General features: G+C 40.2%; 3 non-coding genes across 3 annotated transcripts; 2 read left to right on the plus strand and 1 right to left on the minus strand.

The window, feature by feature from the left end:
- The first annotated feature begins 5,104 nt into the window (after positions 1-5,104).
- On the plus strand, positions 5,105-5,191 carry trnastop-uca (transfer RNA opal suppressor (anticodon UCA)). The gene has a single exon. It is a non-coding gene; the product is annotated as a tRNA-Sec (tRNA).
- A 10,005-nt stretch (positions 5,192-15,196) lies between these two features.
- On the plus strand, positions 15,197-15,381 carry LOC143478501 (U2 spliceosomal RNA). The gene has a single exon (XR_013121765.1). It is a non-coding gene; the product is annotated as a U2 spliceosomal RNA (small nuclear RNA).
- A 422-nt stretch (positions 15,382-15,803) lies between these two features.
- Positions 15,804-15,994, minus strand: LOC143478500 (U2 spliceosomal RNA). The gene has a single exon (XR_013121764.1). It is a non-coding gene; the product is annotated as a U2 spliceosomal RNA (small nuclear RNA).
- Between the last annotated feature and the right edge of the window lie 8,525 nt (positions 15,995-24,519).

The following is a 24,519-nucleotide window of genomic DNA, read 5'->3' on the forward strand; positions in this document are numbered from 1 at the left end:
ATCTCAAATAGACTTGCTCACGCCGTTTCAGCCCCGTGTGTCTGTGCCACACCTCGATCAGGCTTATCAGCAGTGCAGATGCTGTTTGTGCAGTGATTGGTGGGTGTAGAGTAGGCTGCTCAAGCTGTGATTGGTTCATCTTTATCAGTGCTGATTGGTGGGTGTAGACTAGGACTGGTCACCTTTGAGTATGTATATCATAGAATGCTGTGGTGCACATGTGAACTCATTAACATGCGTGTGTAACCATTCAGACACGTGTGCAGTGGGGGTGGGTTCCCATCAACCACCATATTCACATGACCAGACTACGTGAAGTGAATATTCAACCATGTCACATTGTAGTGTATTTCAGGGCATATCACTGCGGTGGCCTGTCACTGTTTCAGCCCTCATCGTGCCTGTATGGGTCCCTGTATGTTGTTATCTATGATCAACTTGGGGTTAGAGTCAAATTTGTATTCATTCAAGTTCCCCCATGTAAGATTGGACACGGTCTCCATTGTGAGCCCCTGCTGTGTGAGACACACCTGGTGGAGTAATTTGCTCAGACCTGTGAAGTTTGTTTTGCTGGTGCCACGTGTTGAGAGTCCTCCACTCCAGACGCAGGCTGGTTGACGTGTGATGAAAGTGGGAAAGGAAATATTAAATATTGCATAAAAGTCCTTTAATTAATGGGAGAGAGTGAATATGAGACTACCTATCTGAGATGTCTGCTAAGTTATGGATGTCTATTTGCCCTTGTGCAGTTAGCAGGCGTTATTGCAGTCAACAGTCCAGTTACCTTCCCGACTGTAAAGTCCTTGTAGCTAAATCCTGTTTTAGATACGATTTCATATTGGAAGCCTCTGCCTATACAAAAATGAGTTTTCTATACATGTTTGTGGACTGCATAAGTTGTATAGGTGTTTGTTTCAAACCTTCGGCTTTCACGCCCTATTAATCAGTGCGTCACCATAGCTGGCCAGTCGGTGGCCTATACCTCCATGGTTGTAATCTGACTGCAATTTGGACCCATTTCACAAAGATGTGCTGAATAGTGTTAAATTCAGACCATGCAGGGAGGCTTGGCATCCTGATATAAACACAGACACTCCCTCATAAGTTTGATTAATCAACAACTCAGACTACCAAGCACAGGAGTTGCTTGTACGACCTTGCACAGGGAGACCAGTCATTTAGATGCGTGTGTGAGTGAGGGTACACGTCAGTGGTTCACTTATTAAACCGTACAACACATGGGTTTGCTCTTGGGTCTGTACATATTTCACTTATAAATGCAAAACTTGCAGATGAGATTTTCAGCTCTTGTTCATTTATAAACTGGTCTTCGCTCTTTCTGAGGCCAAATTATTTTCTTTATGGTTCATACAGTATGAAATGGCACTGAATTTTGGCAAAGATGGTTTATATGTCACATTTATTTTGAAGAGAAAGTGGTGATAAGGATTTTAATTTGTATAAATTACAAAGTGAAGCAATGGCATATTAATCCTTTTATACCATTTTCACAAGCATATTTCAGACATTACTAGATGCACACTGTGCTGAAAATGCATTAATGTTGAAAAGAGCAATAATTAGACAGGCATTATCAAGCAAACATTTCGCGAGGTATGAAGAAAATTGTCAGTTGACACGAGACACACATTCGAACCCTGACTATGATATTGTTTTGTTCAAATTAGTATTGAGTATCTTCCAAACTGGTTTTGATTGCTCTACTTTTGCAGTGCCTTTAAGTTCTTTTTTATTTATTAGGTGAAAATATGTCAGCACAGTTCACAGGAATGCAGCAATCATGTTTAAATTTAAGGACAAGGTGTCGTGTCTACATCCTTTGAGAATAATCTTGAATTGAAGTAGAAGTTCCAGCAATGGCTGCCGCACCTCTGTCTGGTCTATCAGACTTTACAGTACACATGCTTGTCTTCTCCATGTATCGTCTTGTGTATCAGACTTTACAGTACACATGCTTGTCTTCTCCATGTATCGTCTTGTGTATCAGACTTTACAGTATATGTGTTTGTCTCTTCTCCGTCTGTCGTCCTGTTTATCAGACTTTACGATATGTGTTTGTCTTCTCTCTGGTCTGTCGTCCTGTTTATCAGACTTTACGGTATACGTTTGTCTTGGTCTGTCGTCCTGCAGGAGAGGCTTCCAATCTTCCCTGTGATTTGAAACTTTCTGAAATTTTAATTTGAAATTTCCGACAGCATCTGGTCCTGCACACCTGGAGCTCTGTGCTGGAGTTGGGAGGCTTTTCTTCTGGACATTTTCACATACCTTATGCTGTTACGTTACTTCTGTACAACCTATATCCTGCAGTGGAGCATATACGCAGTATTTGTTGTCTTTTGTGTTGAAGTGTCTCGGACGCTGAACTGGGTTTGACTGAATAATTTACAGTGTTCATTTCTGCACTCTGCATTTTTTTTGTGGGTTTTTTTCTTCTGTAGAAAAATGAGAGCGAGACATTGAGTGCTTTGTGTAGAACACCACCTCTCACAAAAATATTCATTTAATTTTTAAGTGTGCATTTACTCTGCCTAGAATTGTCTAAATATACTTTAGGATGTGCAAACCTAAAATCTGTAAACTTGAAGAATTGGGTTTTTAAATCCCACACTGAATATATCAAGTGAATGTGTCACTGTCTGCAGTGAGGCCTCGGGGGCTTCAGCGGAGGGGTAGCTTTGGTCTGGGTGAACCGTTTTTTTGTTTTGTTTTGTTTTTTTTTTTCTTTGAATGAGTTTCTTTTTTTTAAGTTGTATAATTTATTTCCTTGCAAAATAAAGATGTCTTTTAATGAGGCTGACATGGCTCTGATTTCTGAGTTCAATACCTCAGTTTGCCACCCATGAAGACATGTATCTAAGAAAGGAAGGAATAGCACTCCGTGGTCATCTAAGAATAGTGTTCTGTAGAAAATAAGGTTTATGCTTTTAAAAGATTGAAAACTAGCAAGACAGATGGCCATAACGCTCTCAATAATGATATTCATTTCCTCATATATTTATTTGAACAACGGTTTTACACAAACTATAAAGCAAATTTGTCTAAAGAATATGGAAGGACATATCAACCTAAATAGTGCTCTATGATTTTGGATCTGATAATTTATTTTGATCAGATAGGGATTCAAGGGCGTAGAATTAACACGGACGGAAGTGACGCGTCCCCACCGGTATCGGGTTATTTGACTGTCTCCACCATTAATTTGATCATGGGCATATCGTTAGTTTGGATAGAAGTGACACGTCGCCGCTAACATCACCCCTGGAGAGTTTATCTCTGCTGGCGGTTGGTCCCATTCAGCGTTAAAGCTCTGTTGCTTTAACTATGGCACTACACCTAAAACTGCGAGTTTTCGAGAGGCCGACTGAAAGTATTCCGCACTTTTATGACTAGTGTAGGCTATACACAACTGATCATTCCAGACACCTCAGACACACACACTCTTAACGTATTGTAGCTACATCTAGGTTAATTAGCACACTTTACATTTAATATACACCTATGGTACACACTTTAAGTATAATGTTGGGTGGGTAAGTATATCTTTATAGGAACAGGACAGCAACACCAGCGTGGATCTCCGTGCATGAACTCCGTGTTTTCTCTCCCTAGGTACATCATGTATATCCTAACTCTAGCGTGCCACCTGGTGGCGTGACATTCCATTACACTTTACATACTATACATATTACACTTTACATATTATAGGCTAAATCTAAAAACACTCTATACTACGAATCCCACATACATACTTTACATATTATACATCTAATATAAATATCTAATATAAATATAATTTACATTTAGTATACTCCAAAGACACACACCTATATAACTTAATATTATATTAATATAGCCTGCCTACTTTACATAATATACACACTTTACAAATACATGTATACACTCTATGCTACACAGCTCACATACACACTTTACATATTATACATCCATACACACTATGCTACACGGCTCACATACACACTTTACATATTATACATCCATACACTCTATGCTACACAGCTCACATACACACTTTACATATTATACATCCATACACACTATGCTACACGGCTCACATACACACTTTACATATTATACATCCATACACACTATGCTACACGGCTCACATGCACACTTTACATATTATACATCCATACACACTATGCTACACGGCTCACATACACACTTTACATATTATACATCCATACACACTATGCTACACAGCTCACATACACACTTTACATATTATACATCCATACACACTATGCTACACAGCTCACATACACACTTTACATATTATACATCCATACACACTATGCTACACGGCTCACATACACACTTTACATATTATACATCCATACACACTATGCTACACGGCTCACATACACACTTTACATATTATACATCCATACACACTATGCTACACGGCTCACATATACACTTTACATACTTTACATGCCCTTATGTGTGGATGCAGAGATTACGAGCAGGACTAATACTTATCGAATACTATAACCATGATTGAGGTTGAGATGTACACACGTCATAACGATTAATTTAATCCAATGATTTTACCTAACCATGGAAAAGTAAGTGAACGGTTTTGAAGCTCCTTGGTTCAAACTACCAGCAGGTTATCAAACATCAGACATGAAACAAGCGTTACCATACATCATCAGACGTGATACCTGAGTTGATTTAACAATTCAATTGTTGTCATTTTACGAAGTTATTTCCTGATTAATTAAATGGAGATTCGTTGATAGTCAGTTATGGACATTATCACATATCTCACAGGATAAGCGCTTGCTTGTGGAACGCCACATTGGCTTGTTTTGAGCCAATGACATTCAGGTTATTTGCATACAATGGACCATGAAGCTTTGCGAGGCATATTGCTCATTTAAACTTGTTTTTATATTATTTTATGTATATTATTCTATTGTACACTTATTTAAAGACAATACGCGTACTACACACTAAACGCTTAGAAAAAAACGCTTAGAAAAAATACTTTTCTTACCATGAACATAACATCTATTAAATTTCTGAAGTATATATACTCGGTTCGATGACGTCTTCTAATGCCCGGATGACCCTCGGTGGTCCGGGGTGCAGGCTTCAAACCTGTAGCTGCTTAGCGGCAGAGTGGTTCAATTCCACCTTTCGGGCGTTGAGCTCGCTTCATTATTCTCATAGGAAACAGCAGCAGTGTGGACATTGACCTACATCAGTTTTACACCTGCGGTTAGACCACACACTGCGTGCTAGCACGAACCTGTACAGGAGCGAGGGGAGAGAATTATTACCCGGTGCGTTGAAGATCACACGACGGGCGTGCAGAGCACCGTCACTGAAGAGTAACCTTCTCATATAAGATATATTTGGCATAAACCTAACCGCATGGAAAATTCAGATGTAATGTTTGTTTTTCTGTACTTTGCTGGTGTAGTCACGTGGTGTGCTCTGACACTTCCTGGTTTAGCTTTCTGCGGGATAAAGAAGTGCGTCTAAAATCTTTTCAGTAATGAAAACGCTTCTCACTGACGAAAAGAAAACAGACTAATGGTGCAGATGATGAAGTGCATCAACGCGTAAAATATTCAGAAAACGAGTGTTTTACAGTTCGTGTTTGTTTGAATGAATTGGGCTCTTAGCACATGAATTAGTGTTGGGGTGTGCAAACCTCGCCATCGTGTTTGTGAATAAACAGACAAGAAGTAACGTGTCTGTCTCTCTCAAAGCTGTAGCCTATATGGATAAAATAATGACCCAGAGAGTAACACTGTGCACTTTCATTCAGTATTCTGTGGTTATACTTTATTATCTTTCAAATGGAAAACAAGTGGTGATGTTTTGGGTTTTTTTAGGTTGAGGGCAATGCTGTTATGACACATTATGTTCTATATTTCTGTTCAATATTTATATTACATGCGTTTTATATCATTGTTGTTCTAGATATAATTGGGTATTGTATCTGTAAATAGTGCCATGTTAGACTACATATCTTATTTATAAATACATACATGGCCAAATGTTTTGAGAATGATACAATATTAATGTTTACAAAGTCTACTGCTTCAGTTTTTATAATGGCAATTTGCATATACTCCAGAATGTTATAAAGAGTGATCAGCTTAACAGCAATTAATTGCAAAGTCAATATTAGCCTAGAAAATGAACTTTATCCCCCAAAACACATTTCAACTTCATTGCAGCCCTGCCTTAAAAGGACCAACTAACATCGTTTCAGTGATTGCTCCATTAACACAAGTGTGGGTGTTGATGAGGACAGGGCTGGAGATCAATCTGTCATGATTAATTAAGAATGACACCACTGGACACTTTAAAAGGAGGTTGGTGCTTGGCATCATTGTTTCTCTTCTGTTAACCATGGTTATCTCTAAAGAAACACATGCAGTCATCATGCTGACAGTGCAAAACTTGTCCATGCATTTATCACATCAAGGCTAGATTATTGTAATACTGTTCTATCTGCTCTTCCAAAGAGCTCTATTTCGTACCTACAGCGAGTTCAGAACGCGGCTGCAAGGGTTCTGACCCGCAGGAGAAGGAGAGATCATATTACACCTGCACTCCACTCACTGCACTGGTTACCTGTCAGCTTTAGAATAGATTTTAAGGTTCTAGTCATTGTTTTTAAATGTCTTCATGGTCTTGCCCCTCTTTACCTGAGTGAAATGATGGTTAGGTATGTTCCAGTCAGGTCTCTCAGGTCTTCAAATAGTAATCTACTGGTGATTCCTAAAAGCCGATTAAAGATTGGTGAAGGTGCTTTTAGCCACTATGGCCCAAAGCTCTGGAATTCTCTTCCTGAAGAGCTCAGAGACATTTCATCCCTGCATAGTTTTAAGAGCAGTCTCAAAACATTCCTGTTTAGATCCGCTTTTAGTTAAGAAACTCTATCTTAATAGTTTTATCTTATTTACTTTACTTTTTATTATCTTATTTACTTTACTTTTTTACTTTTTATGTTATTTTAATGTTTTTATCTTTAATTTCTTTTAACATTTTCTTTTTGTCTTATCTCCTTTTAATGTTTCTTTGTATTTATACTGTAAAGCACTTTGAGTTACATGTATGTATGAAAGGTGCTATACAAATAAAGATTATTATTATTATTATCATTGCACTGCACAAAAATGGCCTAACAGGGAAGAGTATCGCAGCTAGAAAGATTGCACCTCAGTCAACAATCTAACGCATCATCAAGAACTTCAAGGAGAGAGGTTCCATTGTTGCCAAAAAAGCTCCAGGGTGCCCAAGAAAGACCAGTAAGCACCAGGACCATCTTTTAAAAGTGTTTCAGCTGCGGGATCGGGCTACCAGCAGTGCAGAGCTTGCTCAGGAATGGCAGCAGGCAGGTGCGAGCGCATCTGCACGCACTTTGAGGCGGAGACTCTTGGAGCAAGACCTGGGCCCGTATTTATCAAACTTCTTAGAATTACTCCTAAGAATGCTGCTAAGAATTGACTTATGTCTAAAATAATTCTTAGTTAAAAGCTGAGACTAAAAGTTAGTTATCAAGCCTCTCAGTCTCACTTTAAACGAAGTGTAGGAGCAATTCTTAAGTGTCAGTCTCAGAGCTGATTTACGACACCTGGCTGTGCCGCAAAGCTGATCCTGGACGACGTCGTTTCAAAACCCCCTGCAAGAACTAATCACTGGATCGGATTTCATGTTCAATAATATTTCCTGAGAAATGTCAAGATAAAATTCAGAAAATGTTGCAGTACCTTCACATTTAACTTAATAATGTTGCAGTCATAATTTTGTGAAATAACACAGCGTATTTATGTAGTTAATAAATAATCCTAATAAAAAGAGATTTCATATCTACCTTTAAGTCCTATGTGACGCACTGGTATGTATAATTTTCCCTTCTTTCTTTTGTTATTCATCTGTTTTCTCTGATTTATTTTGGATAGTGCAACTGAATCACATTCAGGCGGAGGACCACCGGGCAAGCCTCTTCGCACATTTTGTGAGGTGGTGCAGCGTATCATGGGGGAGACAATGTGGTGATCTGTGGAGTGGAGGGGGGTCAGGATCCTGCATTCATGAAATTCTAAAACATATCTCAAAGAAGGTTTTTTTTATCATTTATTTAGATTTGCACACAAACACTGTGATGCTAATTGTCACTTCAAAATAATTGCATCCGTCAGTAATAAAGAAGCTGCTCGTGCTCCCGACCCTGCTGGCTTGAGCGCAGATTCTCCATCTGCCCCTCCCTCTCTGACAGCGCTTCCAAACACCTCCAGTCATGAATGGCTGGAGGAAAAGTGAGCGTCTGAAGGACGTCTGGGAGTGGATTCACTCCCAAATAACATACAATAACTGACAAGGCAGACGTCAAAGCTTAAAATTAAAGTATTAAAGCATCGCAGCATGAATATTACACTCTTGCACGAAAAAATGAAACGAAGAAAAAAAAATTAAACCCATGCTTATCTTAATGCCTAATTATTGTGCATATTTGTGCATTGTGCATATTTATGTGCATATTTATATATCTATAAAATTGAAATGTGTACCTAAAATGAAGGTTCGCACGGGTCTCTGTCTTCTCAGTGCCATCTCAGCCCCCTTGTGGCAACTCTTAACGACTTATGAGTCCTCTGGAGCAGTCTTAACTTTTCGGGAGAGTAAGAGTGATTCTTATACTTGAGAGTTTTGATAACTGGCACTTACACTTAACTCTGTGAGTAGGAGCAAATCTAAGAATTTTTCAGCACTTTAGTCCAAAATTCCACTCTAAGAAGTTTGATAAATACGGGCCCTGGTCTCAAGGAGGGCAGCAAAGAAGCCACTTCTCTCCAGAAAAAACTGGAAAACAGCTTGTTTGGAGAAGACGAGGTGAGCGCTACCACCAGTCTTGTGATAACTAAATGGCTCAGGGAACAAAACATAGTAATGTAAAAAGCTGTTAAAAGCTTGATTGTCATTTTGAATGCGAATTCTACACATTGCAACATCTGGGAAAAGTTGAGATTTCATTCAGCTACAGTTGTGGACAGTGCAGGGGTCAGGGGTCAGTATGTTCATGGCCTAAGCCCTGACTCGCAGTTTTCAGTTTGCTTTCTCGCTCTCCCACCCACAGATTCAACAAACATAAGACAAAACCATTACTTCCTCATCGTTACGCTTCATTTAGACTGTGGATCTACTGGTAGAGGATTTTGCCAACTACCTTGTTAGACCAGTTACTGTGGGTGCCAGTTCTTTTTAGGAACAAGTTTAATAAGATAAGATAAGAATCCTTTATTAATCCCTCAGCGGGGAAATTTACATTGTTACAGCAGCAGAGAATAGTGTCAGGAAATACAGAGAAATAGAGTATAAATATATATGCAGTGTGTATAGTTCTAAACAGTTATTGGTATTGCACATGGTAGATTTAATATTGCACATGGTAGAGCAGTAAGAGCAGTAAAGTACAGAGAGCAGTTTGTTGTACAGGTGAACTATGGAGAGCAGTGACTGTTGTACAGTACAGGTGAACTATGGAGAGCAGTGTCTTTTGTACAGTACAGGTGAGCTATGGAGAGCAGTGGTTGTTGTACAGTACAGGTGAACTATGGAGAGCAGTGGTTGTTGTACAGTACAGGTGAGCTATGGAGAGCAGTGGTTGTTGTACAGTACAGGTGAACTATGGAGAGCAGTGGTTGTTGTACAGTACAGGTGAACTATGGAGAGCAGTGGCTGTTGTACAGTACAGGTGAGCTATGGAGAGCAGTGGTTGTTGTACAGTACAGGTGAACTATGGAGAGCAGTGGCTGTTGTACAGTACAGGTGAGCTATGGAGAGCAGTGGCTGTTGTACAGTACAGGTGAGCTATGGAGAGCAGTGGTTGTTGTACAGTACAGGTGAGCTATGGAGAGCAGTGTCTGTTGTACAGTACAGGTGAGCTATGGAGAGCAGTGGCTGTTGTACAGTCTGACAGTGTGTGGAAGGACCTGCGGTATCTCCCCTTCACACAGCGCGGGTGCAGCAGCCGGGCACTGAAGGAGCTGCTCAGAGAGTGGTGCATGGGGTGGGACAGGTTCTTCAACATGTGCTTGAATTTGGTCCTGGTCCTCCTGTCTCCCACCACCTCCACTGGGTCAAGATGGCCCCCCAGGACAGAGCTGGACTTTCAGAACAGTGTTGTGGAGTTTTAGTGTATTTGTTGTAGTAATTCAATAATGTCACTGTCTAGTTGTTAAGTGAAACTTGGCTCAAAGCCCGTGGGAAACTCCTCCATTAGTCAAGTGCTCCACTCATACTGTGGTAAACCTACAGCATTTGGTATATATGAACGTTCATTATTCCTCTGATCATCACAGCATCAAATAAAGGCCAATGGGGCGATGTGGCAGTGTTACTACACACACACACACACACACCTTCACCTCACCCACACTCACTTTCAGACAGTCCATTCATCACGTTTGTCATTGTGATGGGTATCCATCTCGGTGTCTGCATCTACCTTACAGTGACTACACAAAACACATGCTACTGGTTTACTTCTAATTGAGTAAGTAATCAATATTTAGTAAATAATCTCTGTATAAAAACTAGGCCAATCAATTTAATTTAGACTTCCAGATAAGTAGTGATCGAGGCCAATGCTGTGTTCAATATATCAAAGTTGGGATGCCTGAGATGGGAATGATCACCAGAGTTTATTGTGTTCCAGTAAAACATTTGGGAAAACAGTAAGGTCACATCCGTAAAACTTGTGTTGTGCTAGCTCTTTCAAAATAGAACCGCTAAACAATATGTTAACGTGTTTTGTTGTATTTTACGCATGCAAACAGTATAGTAACATGTTCACAGTTGAAGTTGGACATTACCAAAACCACAAACCCTTTTTATGTTTGACGTGAGCTTTCACTTCTACACCACCACGGGCTACGCTTGGGAACACAGCTTGTATAGGAGTCCAACGGACATGTACAAGTGTTGGCTTTGCTGGCTAAAGCCAACATAAAATTTGAAAGTGTTTTGTTGATAGGTCCTGAATAGTTTAAATGTACTATCATATTTCATGTCATGTATGTCACTCTCAGGAATACACCTGATGCTACATCAATCGGCCACAATAAGGACCTCAGTCTAATTAAGCATCTGTGGGATTCTGCAGTATTTCATGATTAACTGGAGAACAGTTTAATAGTAAAAAAGTGGACAGCTGAAACTGTTTCTGAATAGAAGATCATTATGGAAATAGTCCTTTGTTGCTTTTATGGAGAAGAATGCTGTCTGTGTTTTCTTCAATAATGACAACACTTAGATAAGAGGAAGGTCTCTCCATCCACCTTAAAACACTGCAGTGACCCAATCTTCAACTCAATATCTTTCCTGAATCTGTTTCAGTAGAAAAATGTGATGAGTTTGCAATAATTTTAGGGACAAGATGACTAGTTTAAGGCAGAACATGGCAACACTATAGACTATCAACCCTGATATCAGTTAATCAGCCTAACTGTAATGTGTCTTATTTCCAAGAAGGTGACATGGTAACACTATTTGATGTGATTTCATCACTAAAATCTACATGTTAACTGGACCAGAGGTATTTAATCTCTGTACAGCTTCAAGGAGAGTACCAAAACCTCCTTTTAGATCTGCTTTTAGTTAAGAAACGTTTATAACTTTCACATATTGTACTTAATTACATAGTATGTCTGTTATTTTAATAGTTTTCAATCTTATTTACTTTATTACATTATTTTATTTTGTTACATTTGATGTCTGTTCTAATTATTTTAATAGTTTTGCCATCTTATTACTTTATATTATTTTGTCTTTTTAATAATTTATCATTTTACTACATTATTTTATGTTTGTTTCCTTTTTATCTATAATTTATTTTAATGTTTTTTCTTTGCTTCCTTTGTTTTTTTTATTTATTCTGTGAAGCACTTTGAGTTGCTTGTATGTATGAAATGTGCTTTACAAATAAAGGTTATTATAATATACAATAAATCACTGGAATATTGTGCTGTCCCCACGTGCATCAAAACCTCCACTATCACTCCGGCCCCCTTCAAATAACATTACTGGACTTAATAATGACTACACTGTCAGGTCACTGCCGACCCCCCAATCCCTGTACGTGTAACATAATTCGCGAATAAAGTGATTCTGGTAACAAAACGCGCATTCAATTCATTTATTAAAATGTCTGGAGCTACTGGCGACCACGCAGCGTATTTTTCACGTAGCGATGTTTCTGAATAAAAAGCTACACCCGCTCAAATGTCCTGGTTGTTACTGCGCCGTTACTCTTTTCTTGGGAGCGTCGGCCGTTCACACCTATGAATGGCTGGGTGGAGGTAGCAGGGGGGAGGGTGGAGGTGAGGGGGGGGTGCTTCTCAAATTACCAAAAGAGAGACTGACAGAGACAATCACAGTGACGGAGGGCGACGCTCCTACAGGCGCCTGGTGTCCTCCAGCAGGACGAGCGCTCTGCTTGGACAAACTAACGTTGTCGTGGACTTGTGGTTTGTGGATTTGCTCATTTGATCACCGATACGTTTGGACGTGTTTTAAAGGACGTTTTCTCCTGAAGATGTTTGTGTTCGAGCTGTGAGCGATGATTCAGTGGCAGCTAGAATGACGACGGGCCTGTTGCACATGTGAGTGTAAAAGAGTCTTTATGCGTATTTACAGTATTAAACTACAACATCTGCTGTTGGATAGTATTTTACTCAGCGACACCATTTAGGCGTTTTAGCTATTAATATCTTGTTTGCCTATTAGTAATGAAGCAACTACCAATGACGCTAATACGGTCTTTCAGTAAGTTGTCGAACATTGTTGCGGTGATTTTTGGTTTAAAAAAAAAAAAAAAAAAAAAACTTGATAGTGTCCGACGACTTTTTGCGCATTTGGAGAAATTTGGTGCACTTTGGGGAGGCCGAGGACATCTAGCGGTAAATGCTTGTTCTTGAGTGATTTCGTTTAGGTTATATGGTCAAAATAGTTTAGTTTGTGAGGTAAGACAAACTGGGTCAGGAAATGTAAGACGTGGTGAAATTTCACCTCCAGCGTCCACGTTCACATTATAACCCCCCCCCCCCCATTACAAGACAGACGCTTCTCTCTTTATTGGACGAGCTCAAATGGAAATGATGGGGCTGAAAACCTTCATGTGAACGGATGTCTGCTTCAGTTTAAACCCCCAATTATCACTGTGCTGTATAGACAACTTCAGATCACCAGTGTTAACCTGTAGAAGTACAAAACTATTAGAAATGATGTTACATTTGGAAGGCCCTTAGAGACAAGCTCGCTTTAACCCATTTAAGCTGGGTTGGTTATGGGTAGCTAGCCAACACTGTCTTCTGTTTTCTTTAGTTGTCGAGGTAAAATAATCCCCGTTATTTGTACAGTCCATCACACAACAGCTTTGATCATTTACATTTGTGTTGTAGCGGGATTCACACCGAAGGCCAAAGCTGCTCCTCGGTGTAACCTGAGACCCCCCCCCTCCTTCTTTGACGCTGTATCTTATTTACACGGAGGTTCATTTGATTTTTCTGCCTGCGTCTCAAATAATTCGTTTTTATTATCATCTAAGTCTACAATATAAGATGTCATTGTCAATCTGTCGGGTAGTTTTTGTTAATCTTATATTTCAACGTGCGTTCAAGTACCACAAGTACAACACCAGCTAACTCTGAAGATCATTAATTCTCGCATTCGGTCTAGTGGTTCACGTCTCCTAACACAGAAGTGCGAACATGTGACATTAGATCAGTTGTTGATCACTCGTGTTGGAGAAATGCTGTTTTCAGATTCAGGCTGATGTTTCTACCACGGACTGTATACATGAATTATATATATATATATGTCTGCAGGTCCAAACTCGAGATATAGATAGATTCAACTTTATTGTCATTGCTCAGTACAGATACATGGCAACGAAATGCAGTTAGCATCTACCAGAAGAGCAAATAGTAGCAATATTGCAAAAAGACAGGGCAAGTGTGCAATAAGTATACATAATATACATGTACATAGTGCAATATTGATGGAATAATTACTATTCTAAATGTGCAAAAATAGATTTGGTGAATATTACTGTTATAAATATACAAAAATAAATTAACTGTGGGTATGAGCATGTTGGAGACTGCAATGAAACTAGTCCGCTGTGTGCAGTGGTAGTGCTATCGGTGAGGTGTGGAGTTCAGCAGAGTGATTGTGGAGGGAAAGAAGCTGGACCTGAGATTTGTGTGTTAGTGCATCCTCACACTTTAATACCAGGAGCAAACCTGAACAAACAAACGACACAATGTGTTCTGCTCAAACACTTTTCTCTGTGCTTTTTTGTGCCCCAACAGATTGTGAACACGACATCTAGCCTCCCCGCACCAGTGAGATCGTAGTTGCTGAGACGGACGGAGGTCTTTAAAATCCTGCTTGGCCTTTTTGTCGTCTGGAGGTGGACGAGTCAGTCTTGATGAAGGATGAAGCCACGGGCAGCCTCGGTGATTATTTTGGGTAAAGTAGTACCTGATTTCCTCAAAACTGGAACTTTCTTTCAAAATCGTCAAGCAATGCTGGCAATATTGCTGAGAAATGACTAAAATATGAAACGTCCATAGCGATGGTTGATTTTCCTCCTTTGACATAAAGCGTTGGGCAATATGTTGTACATGAGTGTCTCTCACGTTGTCTACTTGATTGTATGTGTACTTTTATGTGAACTTTTGCAGATGCGCCGTTATGGTGAAGTACCACATCTTGAAATACTACATTTAACCACAAGGGGGACACGGAAGCTTATTAAACCGTTGACGTTTAACTAATATTTAGCGCTTTAGCAGTCAGGAGAGTTTTGTGCTGCAGTGATGTTAACAGTGCAAGTTCAGAACATTTGTTGTGTGTCCAAGGTATTAATGAAGGGTCTATTGAGGCAGGAACGAATGCACTTGTGTTTGATTGGTCGGTGGACAAAAAGGTATTAACATTTTGGAAAAGTTCAGTTTTCAGGTCAGTGCACCACATGTACCACTGTTTTTCACTGGGATTTCATGACGGACGTGTGACATTTGGATAGTTCCGTTGCTTTTCTGGAAGCCTTGGCGACATGTTGGATAACCGTAAGTGGGATTTTTGATGCCTTGGACGGCGACCCTAGTTCGGGCAGCGCTTTGGTATCGCTTCTCGGCCTTTTGGCTAAGATCAAGTGTAGTATCTGTTCTTATCAGTTCTGATACGTCCCCTACCCGGGGACCATATATTAAATTGATTTTTGGAGCAGGGAGATGGACTAGGGGCTTGCTCCGTCCACTCCACGCATCGACCTGGTATTGCAGTACCTCCAGGAACGGTGCACCCCCCACCGGGGACATGAGCGCGTCAAAAACAGAATCTGCAGCACCACGTGGCAAGCGATATTACATGACTCTTGTGAAGCCAGTGCAGTATTTGAGTCCTACAACGCAACTTTTGTGGCGTCTTTTGTTTACTAGCGAGCTGTTTGCTACTTAGATCCGTTGCTCGTGGAAAAACAAGCAAACATCCAGCAGACCGGAAGTACCCACACGTACCCGTTAGTGTGCAACACCGTCATTGTTATTGTATGTTTGCTTGTTTTTCCACGAGCAACAGATCTAAGTAGCAAACAGCTCGCTAGCAAACAAAAGACGCCACAAAAGTTGCGTTGTAGGACTCAAATACTGCACTGGCTTCACAAGAGTCATGTAATATCACTTGCCACGTGGTGCTGCAGATTCTGTTTTTGACGCGCTCATGTCCCCGGTGGGGGGTGCACCGTTCCTGGAGGTACTGCAATACCAGGTCGATGCGTGGAGTGGACGGAGCAAGCCCCTAGTCCATCTCCCTGCTCCAAAAATCAATTTAATATATGGTCCCCGGGTAGGGGACGTATCAGATATTAAACTGATAAGAACAGATACTACACTTGATCTTAGCCAAAAGGCCGAGAAGCGATACCAAAGCGCTGCCCGAACTAGGGTCGCCGTCCAAGGCATCAAAAATCCCACTTACGGTTATCCAACATGTCGCCAAGGCTTCCAGAAAAGCAACGGAACAATCCAAATGTCACACGTCCGTCATGAAATCCCAGTGAAAAACAGTGGTACATGTGGTGCACTGACCTGAAAACTGAACTTTTCCAAAATGTTAATACCTTTTTGTCCACCGACCAATCAAACACAAGTGCATTCGTTCCTGCCTCAATAGACCCTTCATTAATACCTTGGACACACAACAAATGTTCTGAACTTGCACTGTTAACATCACTGCAGCACAAAACTCTCCTGACTGCTAAAGCGCTAAATATTAGTTAAACGTCAACGGTTTAATAAGCTTCAGTGTCCCCCTTGTGGTTAAATGTAGTATTTCAAGATGTGGTACCTCACCATAACGGCGCATCTACAAAAGTTCACATAAAAGTACACATACAATCAAGTAGACAACGAGCGACACTCCTGTACAACATATTGCCCAACGCTTTATGTCAAAGGAGGAAAATCAACCATCGCTATGGACGTTTCATATTTTAGTCATTTCTCAGCAATATATTGCCAGCATTGCTTGACGGTTTTGAAAGAAAGTTCCAATTTTGAGGAAATCAGGTACTACTTTACCCAAAATAATCACCGAGGCTGCCCGTGGCTTCATCCTCCATCAATATTGTAGACTTAGATGATAATAAAAACGAATTATTTGAGACGCAGGCAGAAAAATCAAATGAACCTCCGTGTAAATAAGATACAGCGTCAAAGAAGGAGGGGGGGGGTCTCAGGTTACACCGAGGAGCAGCTTTGGCCTTCGGTGTGAATCCCGCTACAACACAAATGTAAATGATCAAAGCTGTTGTGTGATGGACTGTACAAATAACGGGGATTATTTTACCTCGAAAACTAAAGAAATCAGAAGACAGTGTTGGCTAGCTACCCATAACCAACCCAGCTTAAATGGGTTAAAGCGAGCTTGTCTCTAAGGGCCTTCCAAATGTAACATCATTTCTAATAGTTTTGTACTTCTACAGGTTAACACTGGTGATCTGAAGTTGTCTATACAGCACAGTGATAATTGGGGGTTTAAACTGAAGCAGACATCCGTTCACATGAAGGTTTTCAGCCCCATCATTTCCATTTGAGCTCGTCCAATAAAGAGAGAAAAGAGAGAAGCGTCTTGTATTGGGGGGGGGGGGGTTATAACGTGAATGTGGACGCTGGAGGTTAAATTTCACCACGTCTTACATTTCCTGACCCAGTTTGTCTTACCTCACAAACTAAACTATTTTGACCATGGACGTAATTTTGATTTCAAAAGTGGGGGGGACATAGATTCGTCGCTATTTAAATATTTGGTTTTAACCGTAAAAACTGGGGGGGACCAAAGCCGGCTTTTGAAAAAGTGGGGGGGACATGTCCCCCCCGTCCCCCCCCAAAATTACGTCCGTGATTTTGACCACATAACCTACACGAAATCAAACAACAAGTATTTACCGCTAGATGTCATCGGCCTCCCCAAAGTGCACCAAATTTCTCCAAATGCGCAAAAAGTCGTCGGACACTATCAAGTTTTTTTTTTTTTTAAATAAACCAAAAATCACCGCAACAATGTTCGACAACTTACTGAAAGACCGTATTAGCGTCATTGGTAGTTGCTTCATTACTAATAGGCAAACAAGATATTAATAGCTAATACGCCTAAATGGTGTCGCTGAGTAAAATACTATCCAACAGCAGATGTTGTAGTTTAATACTGTAAATACGCATAAAGACTCTTTTACACTCACATGTGCAACAGGCCCGTCGTCATTCTAGCTGCCACTGAATCATCGCTCACAGTTTGAACACAAACATCTTCAGGAGAAAACGTCCTTTAAAACACGTCCAAACGTATCGGTGATCAAATGAGCAAATCCACAACAAAGGTCAAACCACAAGTCCACGACAACGTTAGTTTGTCCAAGCAGAGCGCTCGTCCTGCTGGAGGACACCAGGCGCCTGTAGGAGCGTCGCCCTCCGTCACTGTGATTGTCTCTGTCAGTCTCTCTTTTGGTAATTTGAGAAGCATCCCCCCCCACCTCCACCCTCCCCCCTGCCACCTCCACCCAGCCATTCATAGGTGTGAACGGCCGACGCTCCCAAGAAAAGAGTAACGGCGCAGTAACAACCAGGACATTTCATTTTTATTCAGAAACATCGCTACGTGAAAAATACGCTGCGTGGTCGCCAGTAGCTCCAGACATTTTACTAAATGAAATGAATGCGCGTTTTGTTACCAGAATCACTTTATTCGCGAATTATGTTACACGTACAGGGATTGGGGGGTCGGCAGTGACCTGACAGTGTAGTCATTATTAAGTCCAGTAATGTTATTTGAAGGGGGCCGGAGTGATAGTGGAGGTTTTGATGCACGTGGGGACAGCACAATATTCCAGTGATTTATTGTATATTATAATAACCTTTATTTGTAAAGCACATTTCATACATACAAGCAACTCAAAGTGCTTCACAGAATAAATAAAAAAACAAAGGAAGCAAAGATAAAAAACATTAAAATAAATTATAGATAAAAAGGAAACAAACATAAAATAATGTAGTAAAATGATAAATTATTAAAATAGACAAAATAATATAAAGTAATAAGATGGCAAAACTATTAAAATAATTAGAACAGACATCAAATGTAACAAAATAAAATAATGTAATAAAGTAAATAAGATTGAAAACTATTAAAATAACAGACATACTATGTAATTAAGTACAATATGTGATAAAGTTATAAACGTTTCTTAACTAAAAGCAGATCTAAAAGGAGGTTTTGGTACTCTCCTTGAAGCTGTACAGGGATTAAATACCTCTGGTCCAGTTAACATGTAGATTTTAGTGATGAAATCACATCAAATAGTGTTACCATGTCACCTTCTTGGAAATAAGACATATTACAGTTAGGCTGATTATAGACTATCAACCCTGATATCAGTTAGTGTTGCCATGTTCTGCCTTAAACTAGTCGTCTTCTCCCTAAAAATATTGCAAACTCATCACATTTTTCTACTGAAACAGATTCAGGAAAGATATTGAGTTGAAGATTGGGTCACTGCAGTGTTTTAAGGTGGATGGAGAGACCTTCCTCTTATCTAAGTGTTGTCATTATTGAAGAAAACACAGACAGCATTCTTCTCCATAAAAGCAACAAAGGATTATTTCCATAACGATCTTCTGTTCAGAAACAGTTTCAGCTGCCCACTTTTTTACTATTAAACTGTTTTCCAGTGGGGATAGTATTGCAACAGTTTATTTCACCCTTCCTAGTCCATAGTGAAGTGACAATCACTGTGAAAGTAGCTGTAGCTGTAGGGGCACCAGCGGTTACAGTCAGCTGTTTACCGGGAGCCAGAGCGCCAGACATTAGTGGCAACCTTAGATTGTTAGCTCATAGGAGGTTTTCTAGGATAGTGATTCATGTAGGGGCCAACGATATACGTCTGCGGCAGTCAGAGGTGACTAAGGCTAATGTTAAAGAGGTGGTTAAATTAGCCCAGACGATGTCCGATGCCGTAATCTGCTCTGGCCCCATCCCAATGCGGCGCGGTGATGAGCAGTACAGCAGGCTCACGTCGCTAAACCGCTGGATGTCCAAGTGGTGTTCAGAAAATCAAGTGGGCTTTATTAATAATTGGGAAGAGTTCGAGGGCAAGCCTGGTCTTTTAGGCAGGGACGGTGTCCACCCCACCCGGGATGGCGCTGCCCTGTTATCTTGCAGCATAGCCCATAGCCTGTTAGCTAGTCGGCAGAGTAGCACTAGGAGCTGCTGACTGTCCAGGGTCGCGACCAGGCCGCAGACCAACGGGTTAAACCTGTCTGCGAGCTGCTTAGAGGCGTCACCAAGTTCCCTTAGGATTGAGACTGTGTCTGTGCCCCGGGTTAAACTAAATCATAAGAAAATAGTCCGCCCGAAGTTTTTAACTAATATTCAGACTTCACATCAAATTATTACAACCTATATGACCGATCTGAAAATTGGATTAATCAATATTCGATCGCTCAACTCAAAAGCAGTTTTTGTAAATGAACTTATAACAGACCAGAAAATTGATATTCTTTGTCTAACTGAAACGTGGGTTCAATCTGGTGATTATTTAACTCTAAACGAAGCCACTCCTGTGGGATATAGTTATATACATAGACCTAGACTGTCAGGCAGAGGAGGTGGAATATGTATAATCTATCGTGATTGTTTAGAAATTCATCAGAAATACTTAGATATCTCAAACTCATTTGAGATGCAGTCTATTAATGTTATTAGTCCATCGGAAAATAAAAGTACATTCTCCCTAACTAATGTATACAGACCACCAGGGCCTTACTCAGATTTCTTAAACGATTTCACCGATTTTGCAGCAAATTTAGCAGTATGTAGTGACAAAATAATAATGGTAGGAGACTTTAACATACACTTTGATAATGCGGAGGATCCACTGACAAGGGCTTTTACTTCTATATTGAACTCTGTCGGCATTAAACAAAACGTAGTAGGACCTACACATTATCGAAATCATACCCTAGATCTAATATTAACGCTGGGTATCGACGTAGATAATATAAACATACTCCCGCAAACCGTAGCAATCTCCGATCATTATTTAGTAAAATTCGATTTTCACCTTAACATAAATACCCGCCCGTCTCCTCGGCAGTGTATAAAGCGCTCAATAAATTCATCAACAGCAGCACGGTTTATTGAAACCCTCCCTGACTTAACTGCTTTAGCCCACTCGCCATCCGATCCAGGAGAGTTAGATAGTCTAACCGACTACTTAGAGAATACCTGCAGATCAGCTCTAGATATAGTAGCTCCACTAAAATATAAAAAAGCTAGATCCAAAAAGCTCGCCCCATGGTACACCGACCAAACTAGAAACTTAAAACAAATAGCACGTAAATTAGAGCGGAAATGGCGATCTACTAAATTGGAAGTATTCCACTGTGCCTGGAAGGATAGCATTATTGACTACAAACGGGCACTCACTAAAGCACGCTCAGCATACTTAGCCTCACTGATAGAGAAAAATAAAAACAATCCTAGATTTCTTTTTAATACTATTTCTAAACTTACAAAAAATCAAGCAGGCACAGAACCTCAGATTCCAGTAAACCTCACTAGTAATGTATTTATAGATTTCTTTGATAATAAAATAGAGAATATTAGACAAAATATAAAACCCTTTATTAGCAATACAACTGGTATGTCATCTGGTTTGGTTGATATTGATTTAAATTACATACCGGGAGAAAAACTTGATGCTTTTCATCCACTCCCAAAATCAGAATTAGAGAAAATAATTTCTTCCTTAAATTGTACTACCTGCACATTAGACTCGGTTCCCTCAAAGTTATTAAAAGAGGTATTACCAGCTGTAACTGAACCTCTTCTAACTATAGTTAACTCATCCATTACAATAGGTCACATGCCCAAATCATGTAAATTAGCAATTATCAAACCTCTGATCAAGAAACCAAATCTTGATCCGACTGTGCTATCTAATTATAGACCCATTTCAAACACATCATTTATATCTAAGATCATAGAAAAAGCTGTTGCCCAGCAATTATGCCTATATCTGCATAGGAATAACACATTTGAAAAGTTCCAATCTGGTTTTAGGCCCCATCACAGTACTGAAACAGCATTAGTTAAAGTAACAAATGATCTCCTCCTTGCATCAGATCAAGGCTATGTATCACTGTTAGTGCTTCTTGATCTTAGTGCAGCTTTCGACACAATTGATCATAGGATCTTGCTAGAAAGGTTAGAACGCTGGGTTGGAGTCTCAGGCACAGCCCTTTCATGGTTTCAGTCTTACTTAACAAATCGCTATCAGTTTGTAGAGCTCAATAATATTTCATCCAAACGTACAATGGTTAAATATGGGGTCCTGCAAGGCTCCATCTTAGGACCACTATTATTTACATTATATATGCTACCATTGGGCACAGTTATAAACAAACATGGTGTCAATTTTCACTGCTATGCGGATGACACTCAACTTTACATATCAGCCAAACCCGATGACAAACTCAGTTTAGGAAAAATTGAGGCCTGTGTAAGAGATATTAAATGCTGGATGTCTCTAAACTTCCTACAATTAAATGAGGACAAAACAGAAGTTCTCCTTGTGGGCCCTAAGGCCGCAAGACAGAAAATTCCAAATTTAATGCTTAATCTTGCAGACTATCCCATTACACCTGGCACAGTAGCCAAAAACCTAGGCATCATACTCGACTCTGACCTATCATTTGATAAATATATAGATAATACTACTAGGATAGCTTTTCTACATCTCCGCAACATTGCCAAATTAAGAAATGCATTATCACAGGATGATGCAGAAAAATTGGTGCACGCATTTGTTAGCTCTAGACTAGACTACTGCAATTCACTACTGTCAGGATGTTCAAATAGGAATCTAAATAAACTTCAAGTAGTTCAAAATGCCGCAGCTAGAGTTCTGACCAGAACTAGAAAATTTCAGCATATTAGACCAGTCCTATCAGCCCTGCATTGGCTCCCAGTTAAATTTCGTATTGATTTTAAAATTCTATTATTAGCATATAAAGCACTACACGGGCTTGCTCCTGAATACCTCCAGGAACTTATTTCCTACTATGAACCCCCACGTCAACTAAGATCACAGGGTGCTGGTCTGTTATTAGTTCCACAAATTAACAAGGTAACAGCAGGGGGAAGAGCCTTTTCTTATAAGGCCCCCCAGCTTTGGAATAATCTTCCTAAATGTGTCCGGGACTCTGACACAGTCACAATCTTTAAATCTAGGTTGAAAACCCACTTATTTAGTCTAGCGTTTGATAATTAATATCCCCCTTAGATAAAGGTACAGATCCAGGGGTTCATAGACGAAGGGTTTTATGGTAGACTGGGGTACTGGTGCTGTCATCCTGTCACTGCTCGTGGTCACTCAAGTTTGTTGACAGTGCAGTGGACGGATGCCATTGTCTCAGAATGCCCCCAAGCCTATGTTACCTTCTGGTTCTGCCTTTTTTTAGCTAGGCTGTAATAATTTAACTTAGTGCCGGAGTTGCTGCCACACTCCAGAAATGTTTATAATTTTACCTGTCCTGTATATGTCCTCATACAGAGCTAATTTTCCCTGTTTCATTTCTCCACATGGCTGCCCGCCTGCTTGAGGAATAATGAGATGAGGAGAGACAAGCGATCCATCCTGGCCGGCCACCTCCTGCCTAACCGGATGCCTACACCATGATGGACATTATTACATATTTTTCGGTCTAAATTGACATTATTGCATCTTTTACATTCTGTCTACATTCTGTCTATATTGTTGTTGTTGTCATGGTGACCGGTGTCGGCCAGAGGAGGATGGGTTCCCCCCCTGAGTCTTGGTTCCTCTCAAGGTTTCTTCCTCATGCAAAAAACTAGGGAGTTTTTCCTTGCCACTGTCGCCTTTGGCTTGCTCACTGGGGGCTAGGACTCGGCACTTGTAAAGCTGCTTTGTGACAACAACTGTTGTAAAAAGCGCTATATAAATAAAATTTGATTGATTGATTGACTGTCAGCATCCAGTGAAAACATTATAACATTTTTCCAGAAATACTGCAGAATCCCACAGATGCTTAATTAGAATGAGGTCCTTATTGTGGCTGATTGATGTAGCATCAGGTGTATTCCCGAGAGTGACTTTTGGAGGGAGTTTAAAGTCCGTGTTGCCCGCCGACAGCCCCAAAACATCACTGCTGTAGAGGAGATCTGCATGGAGGAATGGGCCAACATACCAGCAACAGTGTGTGCCAACCTTGTGAAGACTTACAGAAAACGTTTGACCTCTGTCATTGCCAACAGAGGATATACAACAAAGTATTCAGATGAACTTTTGTTATTGACCAAATACTTATTTTCCACCATTATTTGCAAATAAATTCTTTAAAAGTCAGACAAAATTATTTTCTCAATTTTTCTTTCACATTTTGTCTCTCATAGTTGAGGTCTACCTATGATGTCAACTACTGGCCTCTCTCATCTTTTTAAGTGGGAGAACTTGCACAATCGGTGACTTATTTTCCCCACTGTACATGACATGAAATATGATAGGTCCTGAATAGTTTAAATGTACTATCAACAAAACACTTTTGCAAAGGACAAGTGTTAGCTTTGCTGGCTAAAACAAACATAAAATATGCTTAAATCATAACCGTGGTCTCTCCAACATTTTGGCATAAAGTTAACACCACTAAATAAATTTACATTGACGGCATTTAGCAGAAGATAGACTTAGCACTTACAAAAGTGCTAAGTCTATCTATAAATCTGTATCTATAATCTAGCTGCTTTATGACTTTTATTATAGATGGGCGGACTCTTCCCCCACCGGATGAGCCGAAAAGGAATAAACCAATGACCGTTTAATACGATTCATGAGCCAATCACAGGGCTCCTCTCCTCCTACGTCACCGGAAA

This window comes from Brachyhypopomus gauderio, chromosome 16 (assembly GCF_052324685.1).
Source record: "Brachyhypopomus gauderio isolate BG-103 chromosome 16, BGAUD_0.2, whole genome shotgun sequence".
Classification (NCBI taxonomy): Eukaryota; Metazoa; Chordata; class Actinopteri; order Gymnotiformes; family Hypopomidae; genus Brachyhypopomus; species Brachyhypopomus gauderio.